Raw genomic sequence first — 17,928 nt, 5'->3', positions numbered from 1 at the left:
GTGAATTCCCTCTATAAAGTCAAACAAAGGAAGCTGAAGTGTACCCTGCAAATCCTGATGGTTCTTCCTTTGCTAGAGTGGCGGGAAGAGCTGATACTTGACCCCGAATAGGGATGTGCCTGTCCTTACAAAAAGCAGTCACCAACCCCCTGAAGTGTGTCAGGGGCCAGGGCGAGAAAGGCAGGGTCTTGTGCACTACAAAGACTTTCCTTTGAAGTTTGCCTACTTCAGAGGCAGAAATTAGTTAATGTATTTGGACCTCTGAGACCACAACTTTAGAATCCTTCTGGACTGAAGACATTCTGCCAGGAAGAAGACCTAGATGCTGTAGAAGGGACTGCCATTCTGCCTGTTACTTTGCTGTGCTGGCCTGCTGCCTGTTGCTTCTGTCTTCTGTGAGTGAAAGGACTGGACTTTGCTTTCTACAGCTTGCTTCCAAAGGTTCTCCAAGGGTTTGGCGTGAGGTCTTATGAAGTCTCAGGAGCATCAAAGACTCCACCTGCCAGCACCTGGGTTCTCTTACTGAGAGTCCTGACTTGTCAAGTGGTGCCCAATCCAGTTTCTGGGCCCTTGGGAGTGAGTTCTGGTGTATCAAAAAAGAAACAAGCACATCAAGTCCGCGCTACTACCTCACTGGAGCCGTGGTCCCCGCGGAGTGCAATGACCATGACCAATGCCACAGCGTCTCCGAAGTCCCGCCACAGCATGAGTCCTGAGTGCCGTGTCACCGACATCTGAATCACCCAACTCCAACTCGACCACAGCACCTGTGGCTCTGTGATGTGATTGTGACACTGTGAAGTTGACACCTCACATCTTGACCTGCTGGATTTATCGACCCCACCGAGTCATAAGGAACCAACTTCTCGCCGACACTGCATCAGCTCCCCTGCAACCGTAAGGAACCAATGCCTCACCTCCTTTGCCTAGCAGTAAGAAACTGATGCTTCACCTCTCCAGTACCAGTAAGGAACCGACCCCGCACTGGCTACTTCAACGCCTCACCTCCCCAACTACATGCAACATCTTTTATTCCTCATTTTCCAAAAGTATTGTACCTGGGGTCTATGCAACTCCGTATCTCACCCCCCACTTCCCTGTGAGTGGTGTCGGACTGTTGGGAACGACTCCGTCAAGCCTTTATGACAGGCCCACTTGGAGTTATTGGGCTTCTAAGTGCTATATTAAGATTTAGGCCCTCATTATGAACACAGCGGTTTACATCCCCGTGTTCATGTTGGCGGTCTTTCCAGTGACCGCCAGCTCCCCCGGAACCAGACTGGCTGTATATTGGACATTCCTCAGGGCCGGCAGGCAGAAACATTGTTTCCGCCCATTGTTTCCGCCCGCCGGCCCAGAGTAATGCCTGGCGGGGCCATTGCCGGCGTCTCCACATGGAGCCACTGTCAATGCCTCTGTACGGCGGGGGCAGCTGCACCTGTAGCGCAGATCACTGCCTGTAAATCGGGCAGTGACCTGCGCGATGGGGCACTGGACAGGGGCCCATGCCAAGTGCATGGGCAGTGCAGGGGCCCCCAGGGGTGCCCCGGTGCACCCCTTCCACCAGCCAGGGAAAGGCTAGAGGCAAAGGGATCATTATCCGAGGGGCAGCAGTGCTGCCCTGTCGGATAATGATGCAGTCCACCGCCAGGTTGTCTGTCGGAGGCAGCCTGGCAGTGGGTGAGGGCCGCCTATGGTGGCCCTCCCTATCATCATTATGTGGTGGTGTGGGCCGCCGTGCCGGATGGTGGGATTTCCCACCACCGCCGGCATGGCAGCCCACACCGCCACGTTCATAATGAGGGCCTTAATCTTTGAGAATTCATATCTTAACCTGTGCATGTTGGATTTTTGTCATTTTGCTCTTGTTTTTTTCAGATAAATATTGGTTATTTTTCTAAACTGGAGTGGAATAATTTTGTAGTGTTTTCACTGTGTTACTGTGTGTATATGTGTACAAATACTTTACACATTGCCTCTGGGATAAGCCTGGCTGCATGTGCCAAGCTATCAAGTGGGAGAGCCAGGGGTTTTCTTAGCTGTGTAGCTCCCTTACCCTGACTTCAGTGGGGGGCCCTACCTGGACAGGGTGCAAACCACTGCCAACTAGAGACCCCATTTCTAACAGTAATATTTAAGCCAAGCACACTCTATCCTCACAGGGGTGTTGTGCCTCACTGTGTCCAAGAGAAGGTAAAAATGGTGGCAAAATAGTGGATTATTGCGAAAAATATCCATCTGGGAATTGCCATCATTAAGCTATTAAAAGTCTAATTATCTCCAAAAATAGCCATATTAATGCAAGGATGGGCCACTCTGGATCCTCAAAGAAAACATCCAGGCCAATAAATTCACAGACATACAAGCACACTTCTCTCCTCTCCTACTCCCCACACACAAACATTCTTTCTCTCTCACTTAATACAATTCCGGGGCTACTTGACTGAAAGCTCAAATTCACAGATCTCTCAGGGTGTATAATGTGCAAGAGAATCCAATAGGTTCAAATGATAACACTGTTGGCTCTCTGAAAACAGTTATTTGTATACCATGAACACTTTGTGGGAAGCTGAGTAATATGTTCTAATGCTGATAATTTCTGCAAATAGGCACTCTTCCCTGGTGCTTGTTCCCGATCCTGGCCATACTATACTTCCACTCACAATCTTTTATTTTCTTCTGCCGTCTGTGAAATATGTCTTACTCCAAATGTTGTCTCCAAAGAGAATCTCATATTTATTTGCATTTGTAATTTAATGTATGTTCAACTAAAGAACATTATTTATTCAAGCAAGGTGATGTAGCTGCCTATTTTCTAAATAACAGTTGATACCCAACTTATGAAAGTTCTTGCCGCCATGAATAACAGATGCTAATCTCCTACACATTTACATATTCCATTTTAGAAAACAAAATGTACCAGCTACATCACAGATACACCCCAGAGCTGGTGGAGCATCATGGTCCACAATTTGTTTGATGTTGTTTTAGCATATGTAGAGGAATTACACACTGGGCTGCCTGATGCAAGGATAGCAACTGCACAGTGCACGCATTTGCAAATACTGTGGGCCATAATTAACGTCATTTATTTTGATGTTAATGTGGCCCCACGAGGCCAAAATCCCTGCGCCATATTTACAGAGTGGCGCAATGCATGCATTACAGAGTGGCGCAATGCATGCATTGTGCCACTTTGTAACCCTTTGCGCTACATTATGCCTGCACCAGGCATAATGTATGCAAAGTGGGCGTTCCCCTGTTAGGGGAGGCGGAAAAATGGCGCAAGGAAATCTATGAGATTTCTTTGCCCCATTTATTAGGGCACTTTTTACTCCTGCTCAAGAGCAGGCATTAAAAGGGGGCTTCCATTCTTTAGAATGGGTCCCTATGTACTCTGCAGGAGTAGCGCCAATATTGTGGCGCTATTCCTGCAGAGTACATCAAAAGCGTCATAAAAAATGACACTAATGCCCCCTACCCTGCACCATGGTCTGCAGTATTTTAAATGCGACGCACACATGGTGGCGGTAGTGGGGTGCTAAGGGGCGCAGGGAAAGTGGTGCTGCACTCGGTGCAGCGCCATTTTCCATAAATCTGCCACGTAGTTTATAAATATACACAAAACTCTAATGTCAGTAGTTAATCATTCCAGCACGTCACAAATGGGGCATTGATGGGGGTATTGATTTTCTTTTATTTATTTGCTTTTGTAATTTAATGTATGTTTAACTAAAGAACATTATTTATTCAAGCAAGGTGATGTAGCTGCCTATTTTCTAAATAACAGTTGATACCCAACTTATGAAAGTTCTTGCCACCATGAATAACAGATGCTGCTGTCCTACACATTTACATATTCTATTTTAGAAAACAAAATATATCAGCTACATCACAGATGCACCCCAGAGCTGGTGGAGCTTCACGGTCCACGATTTGTTTGATGTTGTTTTGGCATATGTAGAGGAATTACACACTAGGCTACTTGATGCAAGGATAGCAACTGCACAGTGCACACATTTGCAAATACTGTGGGCCATATTTATAGGCCCCTAGGGCCACCTTGGCCACATTTACGGCATTTATTTTTATGTTAATGTGGCCTACGAGGCCAAAATCCCTGCGCCATGTTTACAGAGTGGCGTAATGCATGCATTACAGAGTGGCGCAATGCATGCATTGTGCCACTCTGTAAACCTTTGCGCTACATTATGCCTGCGCCAGGCATAATGTATGCAAAGTGGGTGTTCCCCTGTTAGGGGAGCCGGAAAAATGGCGCAAGGAAATCTCTGAGATTTCCTTGCCCCATTTATTAGGGCACTTTTTTAAACTCCTGCTCCAGAGCAGGCATTAAAAGGGGGCTTCCATTCTTTAGAATGGGTCCCTATGTACTCTGCAGGAGTAGCGCCAATTTTGTGGCACTATTCCTGCAGAGTACATCAAAAGCATCATAAAAAATGACACTAATGCCCCCTACCCTGCACCATGGTCTGCAGTATTTTAAATGCGACGCACACATGGTTGCGGTAGTGGGGTGCTAAGGGGCACAGGGAAAGTGGTGCTGCACTCGGTGCAGCTCCATTTTCCGTAATTTATAAATATGCATAAAACTCTAATGTCAGTAGTTAATCATTCCAACACATCACAAATGGGGAATTGATGGGGTATTGATAGTTTAGCTTCAAATTAACTTGATAATCATTTACACATCCACCAAAGCAGTTCATTTTAGGTTCCCTAGATTAACTCCTAAACAGTCTAACCGCAACAGCATCTTGTACCATTGGATGAACAGACTTAATGTAGAAGGTATGTACCTTTAATTTCAATGTGTAGCAAACCCGCAAGAGAAGGAACAGGGCCCAAATTAAAGGTTAATCATACAAATATGAGATAGTCCCTTTCCAAAGCAACAGGCAATAAGATATACATAAATGCTGTTATTTAAACTGAGGGGGACATTCTGTTTGTCATACACAAAACCTAATTGGTTTGAAACTAATCACAATAGACATTCTTTTTTTGCGCAACAAAATTCTGAGCCTGTGGTCCCTGCAGCTTCCCATTATAAATCAACAGGGGCAAGTCTTGAACTGCACGCCTCTGTGGACACAAAAAGATAAACAAGGAATTTATGTTGGTAAAGTCTAAGGAATAAACAGTGTGGATGTGAATAACAACAAGCTTAGGCTTCCAGACTACCAGGATAATTGTGCACAATTAGTCATTTGCAGATTATTTAGCCCAGATGTGTAGTGGAAATTGTGTTTTTTTAAATATTGTGCAAAGGAACTGTGAGGCTATAAACAAAGAAACAAACAAACGAAATAAATAAATAGTGTATGCAGTCTAATGGCATTGTTTTCTTTATCTCCTTTAAAAAAGGATGGGTCAAGAATAGCAAAAGCGGCACTCCTCCTTATCTGAGGACGGGAGCCCTTAATGGCCTTATCCTAAATGAATGGCAGTCTGGTTCAAGAAATCAAATGCAAGTCACACACCTAACAGACACCGAGAGCCGTTATCTGTTGGAGTGGAATTATAGAATTGCAAGTAATTTGAACGTCACCCTCTGGAGACAAGTTTTTTTAATGTTATGAAAATAAACGTGAGCTGAACTAAAATGGATAATGGGAGTACTGGAAAGCGAACTTATCACATGTGGGGCCAGATTTACAAAAGCCAAAAATGCTGCTGTGTTGCATGAAAGGAAGAGAGCAGGAGAGCGCTGTATCTACAGAGGTATGGCACTCTCCTCCCCTCTCCCCCAGTGGCGTGACAAAGACCACCGCAGCCCCTGTGGTGCTGGGGCGAGCTCTAGGGGGCCCCATCGTCACAGTACCCTGGCCTGAGAACTTTTGATGTATTTTGGAGAGGGGCCCCTCCATGTACTTTGCAGGAGGGCCCCCTCAAATTTCGTTACATCACTGCTCTTTCTAGCGCAGGTGCAGAATTTTGCTGCTGAGCACCACACACACACTTTTGTTCCATAGTGTAAGCGGTTGTGCGTGAGTCTAGCATAGGTTTTGTACTGGAAGAGTTTCCTTCCAGTAAAAAATACTGTGCCTAAACCAGCTTTAGGCTTATCTCTGTTTAAATCAGAATACAACAGCACCCACCTACAACCATTGGCTAGTGGGGAAGGTAAATTCAAAAAGATTGTTTAAAAAAACATGAAGTGGGATAAGAATAGGGGGTAAGATAGAGGACTCAACACTATCTCCAAGTTGAAGAAAGGAGCTAAGGAGAACTAATGTGTGTATGGAGGAGGGTATGAAATAATCTGTCTTCCATATTAATCATTCTCATGTGTTGTTATCGTAAATCGGAGTATCGGGAAGTAGATCGGGCAGGTCATTGCCCGAAATTCATCCAATAGGTATTGCATGCATGGACCCGATGTTTTGTCAACTGAGGCAGTGTATGTGTAGCAACTGCTGTCAGTTTTTCCATTCCTAAAAGATCCCACAATTTGTACAACCAATCTAGCTTTGTTAGGATAGCGCCTGCCACCCCATTGTGATAACAGAACCTGCTTAGGTGCTCCCAAAGGGAGTGTGATAGCGCATCCCTTTGCTGATCTCAAGAGCGTAGGTCAGAGCGTTTTGGAGACCTAGTAGGATGTAACTAAGGAATCACAGCAATTTAGTGTCATGCCTTTCATCTATGTCCGCCAGAACGCCTGCCTAGAATTGGTGTATTTTGGGGTGAAACATACACCCCGTAGGGCAGGACCTCTTAGGAAGCCAGGGGTTTTTCCAGATGTGTATTCCGCTAATTGCTTAGTGAATAAAGCACCAATGTTTCTCTGTTTCTGTTCGAGACCATTCCACTAGGTATCTAAGTTGGGTCGTCTGGTAGTATTGTACCAGGTGCAGTATGCCCAATCTCCCCTCTGCTGGGCTCAAATAAGCCTGCACCTTTGACACTCATGCCCTTTTCCGGGCTCACATGAAATAATTTATGAGGTGTTGTAATTTGTCTAACATGTGTGCAGGAGGATGCAAAGGTAAAGTTTGCATAATTTAAATAATTTTAGGGAGCAAGGTCATCTTGACTGCTGCTAGCCTCCCCAACCACAATATAACATATCCCTTCCAAGATGAGAGATCAAATCTAATGGTCGAAAGAAGGGCAGTATAGTTAGCTTGTGAAATGTAAACGATAATGGAGTGTGTCTGTAGGTCTAAATATGTGACTCCCTGAGTGGCCCATTCAAATGGAAAAAGGCGTTTGAGCTTGGCTTTGTCCTCTTGAGTGATAGTAAGGTTAAGGGTATGTGTCTTCTGCAGATTCATTTTTTAAACCTGATGCTTGTCTGAATTCTTTCAAATCAAGCAGAAGTGGGGAAGGGAAGTAAAGGGCTGTGTTATAGTCAGCATCACACCGTCAGCATACATTGCTAATTTATGCTCTCTACCGCCCATACATATTCCTGTTATAGAAGGGTGTCTCCTTATGCGTTCAGCAAAGGGCTCCATATACAGGGAGAATAAGAGTTGGGACAATAGGCAGCCCTGACAGGAGCCCCAAGCCACTCAAAATGGCTTGGACATCATTCCATTTACCCTGACCCTTGCCTGTGGAGCCGCTTAGCTGCGTCGTACCCTGCTGTGAAAACGTGCGCCGAAGCCAAACTTAGAAAGCACTTGCAAAAGGTGTGGCCAGTGTAAGCCGTCGAAGGTTTTCTCAGCATCGACTGATAATAGAAGTGTTGGTATGCGTGTATGCTGTGACTTATCCATTAGGTGGCAGAGATGCCTAGTGATGAAAGAAAGCTGGTAAAGATCTTAACATCCACATTAAGCAACAATATAGGTCGATATGAGGCACAATAAGTTGGATCCTTACCCGGTTTAGGGAGGACCATTATGGTTGCCATTTTCACTGTTTTGGTGAGCACACCTGTGTCACTAAAGGCGTTATAAAGATGTGACAGGAGTGGGGAGCGAGTGGATACAAACGTTTTATATAATTCTGAAGTGCAACCATCCTGTTCGGGGGCATTACCTAATGGTAAAAATCGAATGGTCAAAAATACCTCTTCTATGTGAATATCTTTGTCTAAATAGGAGGCATCATGTTCCGGAAGCTAGGTGATGGAAGCCTGGGCCAAGGAGCCCCTGCCGTGCAGCTGTCAAGCTTCCCTGATGTGTATAGTGCGGAAAAGAACTGTTCAAATTCCTGAGCTATTTGCATATCTTGGTATATGTGGCTACTCTGATACCCTTTAAGTTCGACCAACCATTGTTGCATAGTTTAGGCATGAAGTCGATGAGCTAATAGTCATCCTGCTTTGGTGCCTTCAGCATAGAAAGTTTGCTTTGTACACAAGAGAGCATATTCCGCCTTGTCATTATCCAATATCCTGAGCAATTTGCAGGCTGCCGTGAGTTGCCCCCCCCCCACACTTTAAATGAGCCTGTACGTGTATGTATCCCCTCTAATTCCCGTATTTCCTCTTCCAGACACATCTAGTGCTGCTTCCTTTCCCAATTTATTCTAGAAGAGATGGCAATGAAGTGGCCCCAAATGACCGCTTTCAAAGTCCCACAGCATCGCAGCTGGTGTTGTTGGTAGGTCATTAGCATCTAAATAGGCGTGTATAACTTTAGTAATTTCTGTGATGTTAGAGTCATATGCGAGTAGTTTATGATTCAAATGCCACGTCATGTGCGCTAGTGTGGAACCTCCCCCCCCCCCCCCCGCAACTGCAGAGTGATGGTAATAGGCGCATGATCAGACAGAGCCACCACACCAATATTTACTGAGATGGTAGCTAATGTGAAATGAGTGGTTGCCAAAAATCGTTCAATGTGTGTATACGTCTGCTTAGCGACAGAGAGAAATGTGTAAGCTCTTGTTGTCGGGTTATGTTGCTGCCACACGTCGGTCAGACCTATGTCCACTAACCATGTTTGACTGGAAGCCTACAGGGTCCCCGCCTGTCCCGTTATTTGAATGGATATTTACAGTAGGGCATTGTGAACTATGTTAAGGTCGCCCCCCCCCATGAATATGGCTGTGTCTACCATGGCCACCACCCGTTCCCACCGCATCTTTGGTAAAGGCCTCCTGGTGATCTTTTAATGCATAGATCAAGGCAACTGTGAAGGTATGATCCCCTACTTCTAGTCAGAGGGAGAGCGGTCGGCAAGGCAGTTCCACTTGGGTCTGTACTATCTTTCCTGGGAAGTGTGATGCCAGTAGTATAGCCACCCTGGGCCTCTTCCCAGGTCTAGAGGAGAAGTGCCTGTAGTCAATCCAGCACGACCGCAATCATTTCCAATCTCCACAGCGGAAGTGTGTTTCTTGCAGTAAGCAAACATCTCACCCAGAGTCCTTAAGATATGAGAGCAGTGCCAATTACTTAGGTGGAGCATTGATACCCCATGTATTGAAGCTTAATATCCTAACCATATGTTTGTGTATTGTAGGAATTAAACCTGGTAGGATATAGGGCAGGGAACTGTGTGATCCTCCATTTATTAAGAAAGACAAGTAAAACAGAGATGGCTCTCAATATATCAGGATCTGTCGAGCCAAGGATGGAAAGTAAAGTATAAAACTTAACAATCAAACTGGAAAGTTCTCCTTCTGGGAACAGGATAATCAATTATTAGAGGGTCCGTGTCACCGGTGGCAGCAGCATCCATTTCCGTTATAGTACAGTGGGAGGGTAACGGGCCCTGCCCCGACATGAAGTATAAGTTGGGAGGGGCGACAGCTCCGCCAAGCCCCCGACGGACACCATAAGGTGGGCCTTCAAGGGATGAAGAGGATTCCTGATGTGGGCGATTGGAGACTGTTATTTCTTAATCATTTTTGTGATCTGAAGCATTGTTTTGTTGCTGCAGCTGATGCGGGAGTGCAACCCTTTCTTTGCGGCTTTCAGTATTTGTAGGCTTATTGACCTATTTCGAGAGTGCCAGCTCTCTGGCCCAGATCACCGATGTCCATGTTCATATCCTTAACCTCTGTTGCTATGTCGTGCTTCAAGGCCACTAGATCCTCTCTGAGAGTGACAAAGAGGTTCCTTAAGAATGACCGGGTGACCAATGCATCTTCCTTCGCAGTCACGGGCGGGGTGGGTTGAGTGGCTGACGTCTCAGCATCACCGTTTTGATTGTCCTTCTTTGCAGGAGGTTTACTGAACATGTCCTTGGGGGACCTTTTTTTGTGGTGGCAGTGGGAAGACATGACTGATGTGTTGATATCACCAGATGTGATTCAGGTAGTGCTCAGGACCCCTCACCCGGGATGTCCGCTACACACCAAGATGCTCCCCTCAATTAATGATGCTGTGGCAATGCTGTATTGGTGCCGAGGGTGTCGACCTTCACCAAACTCATGTGGCACGAAGGGTCTGCGGCGTTCTTTCAGGAGTTTTGGTGATTATAACTTTGGTCTTGAGCCCATGGGTAAGCCCACCAGATGAATGTGCAAGTCAATCATGAGTAAACCTTTCTCATCTGTCTCTCCTCAGTAGGGTGCCTATGTGAGCGCCGGGTACAGAGCGATATTATCTGGGCTTGTGTGTACTCTGGCAAAAGGATATATCAATGGGGTAGCAAGTATAGGCCTCTCAAGCAAGGACGCCGCACTCCAGGTGCCTCCCTGGGCCCTCCATGCCTGTGGGCTAATGCTGAGTCTTTCAAGGTAGTTTGCGGACGGGCCCCCAGTAAGTGTAGCAACATATGGGTTTCCACGGGCCCGGGCTCCTATGCTTCCACACTAGGGTTTCTTAGGGTATCTGTGGAGGTGGGCCGTGCTGTGTGGGAAGTAAAGCAGTGCCTTGGCAACCGGGCCGTGGGGTGATTCAGGGGAGACTGGCCTCTCCCATTCCCACCAGTTCTTTTGCGCTCACCTTTTTGTGCCGGATGGGGGCGAAGGTCTCATCAACACTGCATGGCCCCCATAAGGCGGCTCTGAGGTCACCTTCTGAAGCGTCTGCAATCCCCCAACACTTTCTGCTGGTAAGGAGAGGGTTAATTATTACATACAAAACTGCCCCAAAAGGGAAACCAACAAATTATTTATACATCATAGAACAACATAGGTGAAAATAGAAAAACTATTTATTCATATAAATATATGTTCATTCATCTACATATGCATCTAAAAATCATCTTAATATATTCATCCTATACGGACATCCCATCTAATAAACAACACACCAAAGGACAGGCAGTGTAGGAAAAAGTGCTTGTGATAAATGACAGAAAGAAGAAGAATAAATATTAAAATAGATCCAAAACCTATACAAAAAAACATTAAAAGCAGTCGTCTGGTTCTTTTTTGCTGCATTGACTCCATTCCAAATCCTCAAAGAGTCTAAATGACTTCCTGAAGTCCTCCAAGGATCCTATGCAGAAACCAATCCGAACTATGACATGCACGTTGACGTTTCGACCCCTCAATATCTTGGGCCAAATCATAGCTCCACAATGGGTCTTCTTCAGGACTAACTGATGGGAGTCCCTTAATATATCATCTGACTCCGTCACATTTCTACTTGTCTACTTATCAGGAGATTGAATCTGATTCTAAATTACAATTTCTCACCATATACCGGGTCACTGATCAATTCCATGCAATCTTCATCCGTGTGTGAGCCCTCGTAAAACTGATCGTTGTCAAAGCAAACCCCTATTGGGGTTTATGGGTTACCCTCTGTGGTTTATAAGTAAATGGTAAGGAGAGGGGAGCCGCTCACTTTGGAGGCACCCAGCTGCAAAGCATCCCCATAGCTCTTTGTGCCACCACCAAACAGGGCCAAGCAGGCCGCAGGCTGCTGTCACTCCCCTCTCATGTGCCCTTCTCTGCATGGGCCTGCTGTCGTCTTTGGCGGGCCTCGGAACATGGAGTGCCAGTCCCCCTCAGCTCTGATATTGAATGACGGCAGCTCTGGCTGAGAGGTAAGGTGTTGCAGTCCTCTCCCTGCCCCAGAGTCAGAACCAAAGAGCAGTCAGAGCTGCAAGCCACTGCAGTGGCCATTTTAGGTTACAGGCCACTCACTCTGGCCATATTAAATCAGGTCCTGGGAAGGGGGTCCACACTCCGGGCAATGTTGTTTCAGTTCTCCCCACCTTCAGCAGACCTCAGGCATGTCAGTTCTGAGGTTGGAAGCCCCGCCGTGTGCCACCACCATTCTGTTCATAAATTGAGGCAGCAAGGGTCCGAGGTGATGCTGCTGTTCGGCTGCTATTTTAACCACACACCCCAAACCAGCTTATAAACTTTTCTATTTTTTATGTATGCTGTACAGTGCAGCACATATGCAAAGTTGGAAAAGAAAGGAGAAATGAAAACATTTCTCGTATTAGAACCTGCCTTCCATTTGATTCATTTTTAACACAAAACCCTGTCTACTATGGTCAGTAGAAAGGGTTTGCATCAAAAAGCATGGATATTTGCATGGAAAGGCCCGTGTCCAACTCATGTACTACCCACTTGACGCTAACTAGCGCAAAACAGAATCTTGCGCTGCTTTGCATTACTTTTAAGCAACTTTCTTTTTTAAAGAAATATTTTTACTGATTTTATAAGGCAGTTGTAAGGAAATGCCTCCTTGGCATGGTTGCCCCCTGACTTTTTGCCTTTGCTGATGCTATGTTTACAATTGAAAGTGTGCTGAGGCCTGCTAACCAGGCCCCAGCACCAGTGTTCTTTCCCTAACCTGTACTTTTGTATCCACAATTGGCAGACCCTGGCATCCAGATAAGTCCCTTGTAACTGGTACTTCTAGTACCAAGGGCCCTGATGCCAAGGAAGGTCTCTAAGGGCTGCAGCATGTCTTATGCCACCCTGGAGACCTCTCACTCAGCACAGACACACTGCTTGCCAGCTTGTGTGTGCTAGTGAGGACAAAACGAGTAAGTCGACATGGCACTCCCCTCAGGGTGCCATGCCAGCCTCTCACTGCCTATGCAAGTATAGGTCAGTCACCCCTCTAGCAGGCCTTACAGCCCTAAGGCAGGGTGCACTATACCATAGGTGAGGGTACCAGTACATGAGCATGGTACCCCTACAGTGTCTAAACAAAACCTTAGATATTGTAAGTGCAGGGTAGCCATAAGAGTATATGGTCTGGGAGTTTGTCAAACACGAACTCCACAGCACCATAATGGCTACACTGAAAACTGGGAAGTTTGGTATCAAACTTCTCAGCACAATAAATGCACACTGATGCCAGTGTACATTTTATTGCAAAATACACCCCAGAGGGCACCTTAGAGGTGCCCCCTGAAACTTAACCGACTGTCTGTGTAGGCTGACTAGTTCCAGCAGCCTGCCACACTAGAGACATGTTGCTGGCCCCATGGGGAGAGTGCCTTTGTCACTCTGAGGCCAGTAACAAAGCCTGCACTGGGTGGAGATGCTAACACCTCCCCCAGGCAGGAGCTGTGACACCTGGCGGTGAGCCTCAAAGGCTCACCCCTTTGTCACAGCCCAGCAGGGAACTCCAGCTTAGTGGAGTTGCCCGCCCCCTCCGGCCAAGGCCCCCACTTTTGGCGGCAAGGCTGGAGGGAACAAAGAAAGCAACAAGGAGGAGTCACTGGCCAGTCAGGACAGCCCCTAAGGTGTCCTGAGCTGAGGTGACTCTCACTTTTAGAAATCCTCCATCTTGCAGATGGAGGATTCCCCCAATAGGGTTAGGATTGTGACCCCCTCCCCTCGGGAGGAGGCACAAAGACGGTGTACCCACCCTCAGGGCTAGTAGCCATTGGCTACTAACCCCCCAGACCTAAACACGCCCTTAAATTTAGTATTTAAGGGCTACCCTGAACCCTAGAAAATTAGATTCCTGCAACAACAACAAGAAGGACTGCCCAGCTGAAAACCCCTGCAGAGGAAGACCAGAAGACAACAACTGCCTTGGCTCCAGAAACTCACCGGCCTGTCTCCTGCCTTCCAAAGAACTCTGCTCCAGCGACGCCTTCCAAAGGGACCAGCGACCTCTGAATCCTCTGAGGACTGCCCTGCTTCGACGACGACAAGAAACTCCAGAGGACAGCGGACCTGCTCCAAAAAGACTGCAACTTTGTTTAAAGAAGCAGCTTTAAAGAACCCTGCAACTCCCCGCAAGAAGCGTGAGACTTGCAACACTGCACCCGGCGACCCCGACTCAGCTGGTGGAGAACCAACACCTCAGGGAGGACCCCCGGACTACTCTACGACTGTGAGTACCAAAACCTGTCCCCCCTGAGCCCCCACAGCGCCGCCTGCAGAGGGAATCCCGAGGCTTCCCCTGACCGCGACTCTCTGAAACCTAAGTCCCGACGCCTGGAAAAGACCCTGCACCCGCAGCCCCCAGGACCTGAAGGACCGGACTTTCACTGCAGAAGTGACCCTCAGGAGTCCCTCTCCCTTGCCCAAGTGGAGGTTTCCCCGAGGAAGCCCCTCCTTGCCTGCCTGCAGCGCTGAAGAGATCCCTTGATCTCTCATTGACTTACATTGCGAACCCGACGCTTGTTCTAACACTGCACCCGGCCGCCCCCGCGCCGCTGAGGGTGAAATTTCTGTGTGGGCTTGTGTCCCCCCCGGTGCCCTACAAAACCCCCCTGGTCTGCCCTCCGAAGACGCGGGTACTTACCTGCAAGCAGACCGGAACCGGGGCACCCCCTTCTCTCCATTGAAGCCTATGCGTTTTGGGCACCACTTTGAACTCTGCACCTGACCGGCCCTGAGCTGCTGGTGTGGTAACTTTGGGGTTGCTCTGAACCCCCAACGGTGGGCTACCTTGGACTAAGAACTGAACCCTGTAAGTGTCTTACTTACCTGGTAAAACTAACAAAAACTTACCTCCCCCAGGAACTGTGAAAATTGCACTGTGTCCACTTTTAAAGTAGCTATTTGTGAATAACTTGAAAAGTATACATGCAATTGAAATGATTCAAAGTTCCTAATGTACTTACCTGCAATACCTTTCAAACAAGATATTACATGTTAAATTTGAACCTGTGGTTCTTAAAATAAACTAAGAAAAGATATTTTTCTATAACAAAACCTATTGGCTGGATTTGTCTCTGAGTGTGTGTACCTCATTTATTGTCTAGGTGTATGTACAACAAATGCTTAACACTACTCCTTGGATAAGCCTACTGCTCGACCACACTACCACAAAATAGAGCATTAGTATTATCTATTTTTACCACTATTTTACCTCTAAGGGGAACCCTTGGACTCTGTGCATGCTATTCCTTACTTTGAAATAGCACATACAGAGCCAACTTCCTACATTGGTGGATCAGCGGTGGGGTACAAGACTTTGCATTTGCTGGACTACTCAGCCAATACCTGATCACACGACAAATTCCAAAATTGTCATTAGAAATTGATTTTTGCAATTTGAAAAGTTTTCTAAATTCTTAAAAGACCTGCTAGGGCCTTGTGTTAGATCCTGGTTAGCATTTCTTTTAGAGTTTAAAAGTTTGTAAAAGTTTGAATTAGATTCTAGAACCAGTTTTAGATTCTTAAAAAGTATTCCAACTTTTAGAAGCAAAATGTCTAGCACAGATGTGACTGTGGTGGAACTCGACACCACACCTTACCTCCATCTACAGATGAGAGAGCTAAGGTCACTCTGTAAACTAAAGAAAATAGCAATGGGCCCCAAACCTACCAAAGTACAGCTCCAGGAGCTTTTGGCAGAGTTTGAAAAGGCCAACCCCTCTGAGGATGGCAACTCAGAGGATGAAGATAGTGACTTGGAGGGAAATTCCCCCCCTCCAGTCCTACTTAGGGAGAGCAGGGCTTCTCAAGCCCTGACTCCACAAATAATAGTCAGAGATGCAGGTTCCCTCACAGGAGGGACCAACAACTCTGAAATCACTGAGGATAACTCCAGTGAAGAGGACATCCAGTTAGCCAGGATGGCCAAAAGATTGGCTTTGGAAAGACAGATCCTGGCCATAGAAAGGGAAAGACAAGAGATGGGCCTAGGACCCATCAATGGTGGCAGCAACATAAATAGGGTCAGAGATTCTCCTGACATGTTGAAAATCCCCAAAGGGATTGTAACTAAATATGAAGATGGTGATGACATCACCAAATGGTTCACAGCTTTTGAGAGGGCTTGTGTAACCAGAAAAGTGAACAAATCTCACTGGGGTGCTCTCCTTTGGGAAATGTTCACAGGAAAGTGTAGGGATAGACTCCTCACACTGTCTGGAAAAGATGCAGAATCTTATGACCTCATGAAGGGTACCCTGATTGAGGGCTTTGGATTCTCCACTGAGGAGTATAGGATTAGATTCAGGGTGGCTCAAAAAACCTCGAGCCAGACCTGGGTTGACTTTGTAGACTACTCAGTAAAAACACTAGATGGTTGGATTCAAGGCAGTGGTGTAAGTAATTATGATGGGCTGTACAATTTATTTGTGAAAGAACACCTGTTAAGTAATTGTTTCAATGATAAACTGCATCAGCATCTGGTAGACCTAGGACCAATTTCTCCCCAAGAATTGGGAAAGAAGGCGGACCATTGGGTCAAGACTAGGGTGTCCAAAACTTCCACAGGGGGTGACCAAAAGAAAGGGGTCACAAAACCTCCCCAGGGGAAAGGTGGTGAGACAGCCAAAAATAAAAATAGTAAAGAGTCTTCTACAGGCCCCCAAAAACCTGCACAGGAGGGTGGGCCCAGAGCCTCTTCACAAAACAATCCTGGGTACAAGGGTAAAAACTTTGATCCCAAAAAGGCCTGGTGTCGAAACTGTAGTCAGTCTGGACACCAAACTGGAGACAAGGCCTGTCCCAAGAAAAGTTCCACTCCAAACTCCAATCCAGGTAACACTGGAATGGCTAGTCTCCAAGTGGGATCAACAGTGTGCCCAGAGCAAATCAGGGTCCACACTGAAGCTACTCTAGTCTCTGAGGGTGGGGTGGATTTAGCCACACTAGCTGCCTGGCCTCCTAACATGCAAAAATACAGGCAGCAGCTCTTTATTAATGGGACAAGTGTAGAGGGCCTGAGGGATACAGGTGCCAGTGTCACCATGGTGACAGAGAAACTGGTTTCCCCTGGCCAATACCTGACTGGAAAAACCTATACAGTCACCAATGCTGACAATCAGACTAAAGCACATCCCATGGCAATGGTAACTTTAGAATGGGGAGGGGTCAATGGCCTGAAACAGGTGGTGGTCTCCTCAAACATCCCAGTAGACTGTCTGCTTGGAAATGACCTGGAGTCCTCAGCATGGGCTGAGGTAGAACTAAAAACCCATGCAGCCATGCTGGGTATCCCTGAACTGGTGTGTGTAAAAACAAGAGCACAATGCAAGGCACAGGGGGAAAAAGTAGAGCTGGAGTCTGGAAAAATGGCCCAGCCTACCAAGAGAAAAGGAAAGTCAGTTGGGAAACCAACTGCAACACAGTCAGAAAAAGAGAACCTCTCTTCTCAGGAAGAAGTTCTGCCCTCTGAGGGAACTGAGCCTTTGGAGCTTGAACCTTATCAGGTTGAGCTCTTAGGCCCAGGGGGACCCTCAAGGGAAGAGCTGTGTAAGGGACAAGCAACCTGTCCCTCTCTTGAAGGCCTTAGGCAGCAAGCTGCTGAAGAGTCCAAGGGCAAGAAAAATGGAACACATAGGGTCTATTGGGAAGATGGACTCCTGTACACTGAGGCCAGAGACCCCAAACCTGGTGCCACTAGGAGAGTGGTAGTGCCTCAGTCGTTCAGAGAGTTTATTCTGACCTTAGCCCATGATATTCCCCTTGCTGGGCATTTGGGACAAACCAAGACGTGGGAGAGGTTAGTCAACCACTTCTACTGGCCCAATATGTCCCAGAAGGTTAAGGAGTTTTGCCTCTCCTGCCCCACCTGTCAATCCAGTGGTAAGACAGGTGGGCACCCAAAGGCCCCCCTCATTCCACTTCCAGTGGTGGGGGTCCCCTTTGAAAGAGTGGGTGTGGACATAGTTGGTCCAC

At 46.9% G+C, this 17,928-nt stretch overlaps 1 long non-coding RNA gene across 2 annotated transcripts in view; it reads right to left on the bottom strand.

Moving 5' to 3' along the window:
* Positions 1 to 17,928, bottom strand: part of LOC138258626 (uncharacterized) — a 238,293-nt gene that overhangs the window by 32,323 nt on the left and 188,042 nt on the right. Inside the window, exon 2 of one of the 2 annotated variants that reach the window (XR_011198465.1) lies at positions 10,868 to 10,973. This is a non-coding gene — a long non-coding RNA (uncharacterized lncRNA). The remainder of the gene's footprint in view (positions 1 to 10,867; positions 10,974 to 17,928) is intronic. The other variant, XR_011198464.1, reaches the window with a different exon arrangement.

This window comes from Pleurodeles waltl, chromosome 9 (assembly GCF_031143425.1).
Source record: "Pleurodeles waltl isolate 20211129_DDA chromosome 9, aPleWal1.hap1.20221129, whole genome shotgun sequence".
NCBI lineage: Eukaryota > Metazoa > Chordata > Amphibia > Caudata > Salamandridae > Pleurodeles > Pleurodeles waltl.
The sequence above is the reverse complement of the archived record's forward strand: the minus strand, read 5'-3'. Positions and strand labels throughout refer to the sequence as shown.